This window comes from Coccinella septempunctata, chromosome 5, assembly GCF_907165205.1.
Source record: "Coccinella septempunctata chromosome 5, icCocSept1.1, whole genome shotgun sequence".
Lineage (NCBI taxonomy): Eukaryota > Metazoa > Arthropoda > Insecta > Coleoptera > Coccinellidae > Coccinella > Coccinella septempunctata.
In genome coordinates, this window is record NC_058193.1 from 928,585 (window position 1) to 937,479 (window position 8,895).

The following is an 8,895-nucleotide window of genomic DNA, read 5'->3' on the forward strand; positions in this document are numbered from 1 at the left end:
ATGTATCAGACTACATAATATAATGCCTCCAATTGTTCGAACCTATATATGTAATGCTTGTTCGAAATGTTTAATGAAATGAGCAGTATATAGTTACGGTGCTCATTCCGAGAATGGATTTCATTTACGAGTGAAAATGCATCTAGTGCCATCCTAACGATGTACCTGAATATGTGCCAATGACTGATAGATGAGGTGTCAATAATAGTCAATTTGATGCCAATGACTATATTTTGTAGAAAAATTTATTGGAGTTCGAATTTTTTTATAACAAACAGAAATAAAGTTTTATTTTTACATTTTTTTCAATCTCGGACATCCAACCAACCTGAAAGTACTCTTTTAATTCAGCCACATCTTATATTTGACGAGAACAGATAAAAAATAGATTGAGTGATCCTTAAAATGCCAATAACTGTACTCTTTACCCTACGTCGGACATAGTTTTGATTTTGACAATGTCCACGTTTTAAATCGTGAGTCTAATTGGTTTAAACGAGTGTTCAATTAGATGATCTTTATTAATAGACATCTTAATGCAGTTAATTTCCGTTCTGCTGTTGGCACCTTGAGTGTTGTTTATTCCAACGTAATCCAAAAAATTCGGTTAAAACGTAATCGTTAATGCTCGTAGGATCCGCCACTGTCCATTCGAACGTTGATTTCGTGTTTCGTTTGTCATGTATGGGTGTTGTTTTTGTGTTTTCTGTGTTCAGTTGTTACTCTTGGATGTCTTCATTCTTGTGTTGACCGCGTTCATTCCATGTACATCGATGGTTTTACTCCTTGTTATGGACACCTATTTTTACGTTAACGACGATTTTCTGTAACGGAATGATTCAATTTATTTTAATATTACTCACAGAAATCTCTCCGAAACCAAGGAAACTCAAGAAGGAAGTGCAGAAGTAGAAGTTTCATCCTCCATAACAGATGATACAAATAAGGATAATGATAATTCAACAGTATGTGCAGACTATGGTGTACCAGGGCCATCCAGTGCTAGTGATAATTCACACTTAACTGACACCCTGTACAAAAAAAAAGAAAGTGCCCCACACGCAGAAGAACTGATTTCAGTCACTGAAACTGGTGATCGGAATAAGGAATATTTCACTGGTAGTTCACCAGTATGTGTTGACCCTTCCTTAACAGGGCCATCTAATGCAGGTGCAAGTGTTTCTACTGAGACCCAGCATGGAAAAATGCCAACTAACCCTGGACTGCAAGAAGCAGAACTGTATTTTTTTTAAAAAGAAAATGAAACACTAAAAAGGCAACTGCAGAATCTCTCGAACAGGTTTTCTTTTGAAATCATAAAGGATGATAACAAACTTGTCAATATGTATACTGGATTGCCCACTGTATATAATATATTTGATTGTCTGACTTGTTTGAAAATTTGACACTGAATTATACCCAAGGGTGGGCAGTAGGCATCATTCCTAAAAAAGATCAGCTACTGTTAACTCTGATGAAACTGAGATTGAATTTACTCCACAATGATTGATGACCTTAAAAGTCACTCGATATATTTGGTAGAACTTTTCGAGCGCTATTCAGGACTCTGATCAGAACTCTTCTGCGATCAAGTTTTGCCAACATAAGAAATATTGGTTTTCAAATTCCTGACCTTATTTTTTGCTGATAAATCGAAAATTTTCGTTTTCTCGATAAAACTCACTTGACATATTTAGTAGAACTCTTCGAGCGCTATTCAGAACTCTTCTGCGATCAAGTTTTGCCAACATAGGAAATATTGGTTTTCAAATTACTGACCTTATTTTTGCTGATAAATTGAAAAGTTTTGTTTTTTCGATGAAAGTCACTGGACATATTTTGTAGAACTCTTCGAGCGCTATTCAAAACTTTGATAAGAACTGAAATATCTCATCTTTTTTTCTCACAAAATGATCTTTTTCGGGAGTCAGAAACCTGTGTTCTAATTTTTTTTCCGCAGAACTCTTTCTAGAAAGGATCAAGAACTCCAGAACTCTTCCTTCTTCAACGAAAAATAGCATCAAAACTCATTTTTTCGAAAAAGACGGCGCCGCGTGAAGTTAGCGCTTCCAATTTGTTTTTTTCATTAGAAACCAGAATTTGCCGGAACTATTCAAAATTTTCATCAGGAACTCCAGAACTCTTTACAAATCTACACAGAACTCCAAAAAAAAATAGTATTTTTCGAAAAAGTCGGCGCCAACTTCACATGAGTCCGAGGTCATTTCGATTTTGTCAGTCTTTGTATCCTTAGTGGTAGAGCTGTGATGGCTGAGGTCATTACAGGTATAATTTCGATTCTTGTCAGTCTCTGCAGCCTTAGCTGTAGAGCTGAGTGATAGTCGAAATCATTACAGGTACAATTTTGTTTTTTGTCAGTCTCTGATCCGCTAGTTGTACAGCTGATTGATGGCTGAGGTCATTACGAGTATAATTTTATAAGAGCAGAGTGATGATCGAGGTTATCACTGAATTGTCTCTGGGTCTCAGTCCCGTGAGTGGTTGAACCAGGTGAAATAAAAAAAAATTCTGTTTCACAAATCGGTTATCTGGAGAAAAACGCGTCGAAAGCGTCGCAGTTGTCGAGTTCTCAGGAAGGCTGTGTAAGAAATCGAATACAGAAATATGGTGAGCCGCTGCCGGGTCAAAGGGGATACGCGCTGAGTCAACAGGCAGCCCAGGGGGTTGCTTTTGCGGAGTGTCAGCATAACATAACGAATTTACAAACTGCTCATGAATCCGTAGTTCATGATATGATGGAGCTTCGTTCGAGAGTCTCTGACTTCCGCTGTCGATGCCAGCGGTGTGGCTAGAGGCGGTCCCGAACCATGTAGTGCACAGGAGATGATGGAGAGGATAAAGAGGTCACACAATATTATTGTAAGGAACATACCGGAGGTAAATGATGCTTAGGACGCCGTGATCATAAAAAAAATCGTTAATGAGGTTGAAAGATCTGCCTTTGATCACATCACAGCTATATCTAGAGTTGGTAAGGTGAGGAAATCTGATGTTCCCCGCCCAGTGAAAGTTTGCTTCAACAATTTGAATACCCCTCTCAACATTCTGAAAAATAATAATTCGCCGTCAATCCTGTGCTGAGGGATTTCAGCGTTTCTGACGATAAAACACACGAACAGCTTGAACGTCTCAATCGCATGCGGGAGGAACTGAAGAACAGAATTTCCGGGGGTGAGATAAATTTAACAATCAAGTATATAAAGGGCGAGCCTGCAATTGATTAAGATACTTTATACAAACTTAGCTTCTCTGTCGGCGAAGAAAAATGACCTGATAGCTCTTGTTGATATTTCTAAACCAGACTTTGTTATGATCACAGAGACATGGCTAAATCCAAACATCCCTGATGATTCGTGTAATATTCCAGGATATGTCGTTTACAGGTGTGACAGTGTTACAACGCCAGGTTATGGGGGCTGCTGCATCTATGTTTGTGTTGATATTGTCAATAAATACTCCATTCGTTTACATTCGGTTCTTTCGCCTGGTATAGACAATATTTTCCTTGACTTATCTACGTCAAGTTTTTCCATCTCATTAGGCTGTGTTTATCGACCCAGACCATGTCCATATGATTCTTTCTTGTTCGACGCGATTGAAGATTTATCGAACTCAAGAAAGAATATTTTTATTGCAGGCGATTTCAACTTGAATGACTTGAAGTGGCCTATCATGACCTCTCCATCTAATGCTTCACCCTCAGCTAAGTTCCTTGACATGGTCAATAACTGTCATCTCCAGCAGCTCGTCAGCCAGCCGACGAGATTTCGTATAGGTCAACGTCCGTCAACACTGGATTTAATTCTTGTTAATGACAAAAATTTGGTCTCCTCCTTGGATTATGAACCACCAGTTTGCAAATCAGATCACGTTGTTTTGTGCTCAAAATTACAATTCTCTGTGGAAAATAGGTCTTTCATGTCCAGGAAGAAAATGAGGTGTACTGATTTTGACAAAGTTGATGAGGAACTTATGCTGGTTGGTTGGGATAGTCTCTGGGATGCCGATGATGCCGAGGATATGTGGAAAAAATTAGAGAATGTTATTGTTGATACTGTTGAGAGACACACACGCTCGATCACAGTGCGGCGGAATACAATTAAACCTTGGATAGACGAAAAGATTATACGTCAAATAAGATTCAAAAAATCTTATGGCAACGCTATATTAGGAGTGGGCTTGAGTCTGACTTCGATATCCATAGAAGATACTTAAATAATCTTTCTCTCAACATAAAATCAGCTAAAAGAACATTCGAGTCGAAGTTAATTTCAAGTGGTGACAAGAAGAGCTTTTTTAAATATATCCGTCAGACATTTAACACCACTGTTTCTGTTCCCGTAATTCGTGATAAATCTGGGAACCTCTGTGACGACCCTATGAGTACTTTTGCTCATGCTTTTTCGAGAGAACCTAACGGCTCCCTTCCCCGGATTGCAATTCCAAGTGTCCAGCAATCTTTTGACTTTGTTGACATAACTCCTGAGGCGGTAAAACAAGTAATTGGGTCATTCAAGACTGGCACTGCACCTGGTATGGATGGCTTGACTATGAAGTTATTTAAGAGCTGTGTTAGATCTCCTGCTTGTCCACTTTCCAAGATAATGAAAACCTCTCTCAGAACTAACCGTTTACCAAGTTGTTGGACAATTGCATCCGTAACACCTATATATAAGAGAAGGGAGAGGGGGTCTTCTGAAAATTATAGACCTATCTCCATTACCTCAATAGCTGTTAAAATAATGGAGAAGATCATTTCTGATGCCATGCTGTCCTTTTTGATGTCCAATAATATCATACCCCAGGGTCAGCACGGATTCATTCCGGGTAGGTCTATCATCACTAATTTGTTGGAGTGTCTCAACGAGTGGACAAAGGCTGTTGATGCTGGTGAATCGGTAGATGTAATCTACCTAGATTTCGCCCGTGCCTTCGATCGTGTTCCTCTGAAGAGATTGTTGCATAAACTAAGACATGTAGGTGTTCGGGGCGACGTGGTTGCTTGGATTGAGAGCTTCCTTTCCAATAGGAAATTTTCGGTCAGGGTGGGCCCAACTCGTTCTACCATGAGAGATGTTTTAAGTGGAGTACCTCAAGGTTCAGTTCTGGGGCCCATTCTGTTTCTTATTTATATTTCGGATCTGCCGGCGTCTGTTAGATCGCAGTGTTGTTCATACGCGGACGACACAAAGCTATTCAACTGTCCAACTTCCCACCATTCTGTTTTACAAGAAGATCTCGACTCTCTGGCAAGGTGGTGTAATGATTGGCTGCTTCCACTAAATATTGAAAAGTGTAAGGTATTACATCTAGGAAAGAATAACCCAGGACTTTCCTACTTTAATGAGGGGCAGCAGATTGAGAAGGTATCCGCTCACAGCGATCTGGGCGTGATTATGACAGAGGATCTGTCATGGAGTCAGCATATAGCTCATTGCACGAGCAGAGCAAGAAAGCTTCTTTATCTTTTCGGGAAGTCCTTCGCTGGTTGCGATCCTATGACTGCAGCGCAGTTGTACAAAACGTACATTCGTCCAGTCCTGGAGTTCGCCGGTCCTGTCTGGTATCCCTGGCTCATCAAAGACGCAAATCTTTTGAAATCAGTTCAGCGGAGGGCCACCCGAATACCATACGGCTTTGTGCGTCCAGACTATGAAAGTAGGTTGGCTCTCATGGATATCAGACGGTACTCATTAAGGAGGTTGAGAGGCGATCTTATAATAACTTATGTTACGTGGTCTATTCGGTTGTAATCTCAGTCATATTTTTGTGCTCAACCAGAATAACCTGAGAGGACATTTGTTCAAACTCTCACGTGAGAGGTTTTTCTCCACCGCTAGGCAGTACTTCATTTCCAACAGTGTTCGAAGTTTGGAATAGATTGCCGACCGAGATTGTTTGTGCGCCTAGTGTGAACAGTTTTAAAAATAGATTTGACTTGTGGGCCTCAGAAAATGCTGTGGGTGTGTGATAGTGTGTAAATTTTTTTTTCAATTTTTGTTTCTTTGTGACAGCATTTCTTATTTAAATACATTTTTGAGTTAATAGGCAAAGCCTCAACTCTGTACCGATTTGTAATAATAATAATAATAACTATATATAATATATAACTCCATCACGGGACTAGGGCAGAACACGAACAACTATAGGAAAAGGCTCCATGAGGAATTCTGCAACGCCTACCCAAATCTCAATGTCACTGAACAACGAGTGGCAGACCAGTACCGCGTAATTCTGAGAAATGAATTAATACCAACGGCCCGAATCGACGCAATTAAACGGGAACTTCAGCATCCGCTAGCAATAGAGAATAACACCAACACCTCTGATGAAATTCACATGCCTGGGCAACAACACCCAGAAGACATTGATACTGAAAGTCCATCTTGCCAAGCAAATGAGCCTGAACACCAGGACGATAGGGATGAGCTCCACCGACAAGTTGACTCTGAGATGAGGAGATACTGGAAGGAGGAACTGGAAGGAACAGATCCTCTTCATCGAATAGCACCTCCCCGACTCAATACATCCAAGAAACTGTCACTCATAATCGACATCTTGAATAAAGACGTTTTACCTGAGTACCTACAGAATGGAAGTTCATTGGAGACGGAGAATGCTACAGCTCACCACTGCCTCGACACTCTGAAGCAAAAGTTAAGTCTGTATGCAGAACGCCTGAGGAGATATAAAAACAATTATAGCCGAAAAAGAGACAATAATTCATTCGAAAAGCCGGAAGAAACTTTCTACCGGTCACTCACATCTTCTGATGGAGAAAATGGAAAGTTACCTCCAAAGGAAGCCATTGAACAATTCTGGACCGAACAATTATCAACAAAACCTCAGTTCAATGGAGATACCGGATGGATTGAAGATGAAAAATCTGAAGCTAGAAAATATGAGCCGATGCAGCATGACATGATCACAATTGAAGAAGTAAAATCAGCTATCAGAGGACTACACAACTGGAAAGCACCTGGGCCTGATGGATTACAGAACTTCTGGATCAAGAAACTTTGGATAATGCATGACAGATTGACCTCCGCAATAAATGATGTCATTGAAAATCCTGAAAGAATGCCAGTATTCCTTACACATGGCACAACGTACCTGTTACCTAAAGACCAAAGGAATACAGAAGACCCATCCAAGTACCGACCAATCACATGTCTTCCAATGATATACAAATTAATCACATCTTGCATTTCAAATCGAATTCACAACCATTGCGAAAGGAATAACATCATCGCCATGCAACAGAAAGGATGCACCAAAGACAGCCGAGGGTGCAAAGAACAGCTAATAATTGATTCAGTTATCTACAATCAAGCGTTCTCCAAGCGGAGGAATCTTTACGCTGCGTACATAGACTACAAAAAAGCATTCGATTCTATACCCCACGAATGGCTCTTGACGATCTTGAAGATTTACAAGGTAGATCCCAATATTGTTAAGTTCCTGAAAAACGCCATGTCAACCTGGCGTACTAGTCTTCAAATGAAAGCAGCAGATTGCTCCATTACAACAGGACCTATTCCAATAAGACGCGGAATTTTCCAAGGAGACTCGCTGAGCCCTCTGTGGTTCTGCATGGCCCTGAATCCCTTGTCTCATAGATTGAATTCTACGAACTACGGATTTTCCATCAAAAGCGGCAGTAGAACTATGATGAAACTGAATCATCTTCTTTACATGGACGATTTGAAACTCTTCGCATCTACCAAAAAACAAATGCAACAGATGCTAAAAATGGTGGAAGGATTTTCGGAAGATATCAAAATGAAGTTTGGATTAGAAAAATGTCGACTGCTGAACATAACGAGAGGGAAAATAGAAGATGGTACGTTCAAACTCGGGGAAGGTGCAGAAATTGAAGCATTGAAGGAAGGAGACACATACAAGTATCTAGGCATAAAACAGGCAAGAAAAATCAATCAGACCCAGATGAAGAAAGAATTAACGGAGGAGTTCACCCGAGGATTGAGAAAGATAATGAGAACTGGTCTTAACAGCAAGAATCTCATAAAAGCGATTAACACCTACGCTTGCTCGGCGCTGAGATATTCATTCGGTATCATCTCTTGGACGACCACCGATTTAGCAGCCTTACAGAGAAAATAAGGACGATGCTGACTAAGCACAATAAACATCACCCCAAAAGCTCAATAGAACGGACAGAGCTGCCACGACATCTTGGGGGTAGAGGAATTGTTGATTTGTCCAATCGTATGTTCCAGGAAATTGAAGGACATCGAAAATATTCGCTGAGCAAGGCTGCTTCGTCAGAACTCCATCGAGTAGTTTGTGTTGCTGATACTTCTACACCGTTAAAGCTACAACAGGATCACTTGGAAACCGTCGAACACTCTGCAGAAAGTAAAATGCAAAAACTGATTGGCAAACCTTTGCATGGAAGGCACCAGAACGAGGTCAACCATGATTACGTCGACATATCTGCGTCGAACTACTGGTTGACTTCCGGAAGGTTGTTTCCTGAGACAGAGGGCTTCATGCTTGCCATCCAGGATCAGGTGATTCCAACAAGAAATTACATGAAATATATCGCCAAGGATGCCTCAGTGGCGGACGATAGCTGTCGTTATGGCTGTGCGACACATGAAACTATACAGCACATCACCGGGGGATGTCAGAAGTTCGCGGGCACGGAGTACAAAAATAGACATGATGCTGTTGCCAAGATTCTTCACCAAGAATTGGCACTAAAACACCAACTTCTAACTTCGAAAAAGGTTCCTTATTACAATTACCATCCGGATGCTGTGCTGGAAAACGAACATCACAAGCTCTACTGGGATCGCACGGTTCTCACAGACCGAAAAATAACTCACAATAGACCAGACCTCATATTGC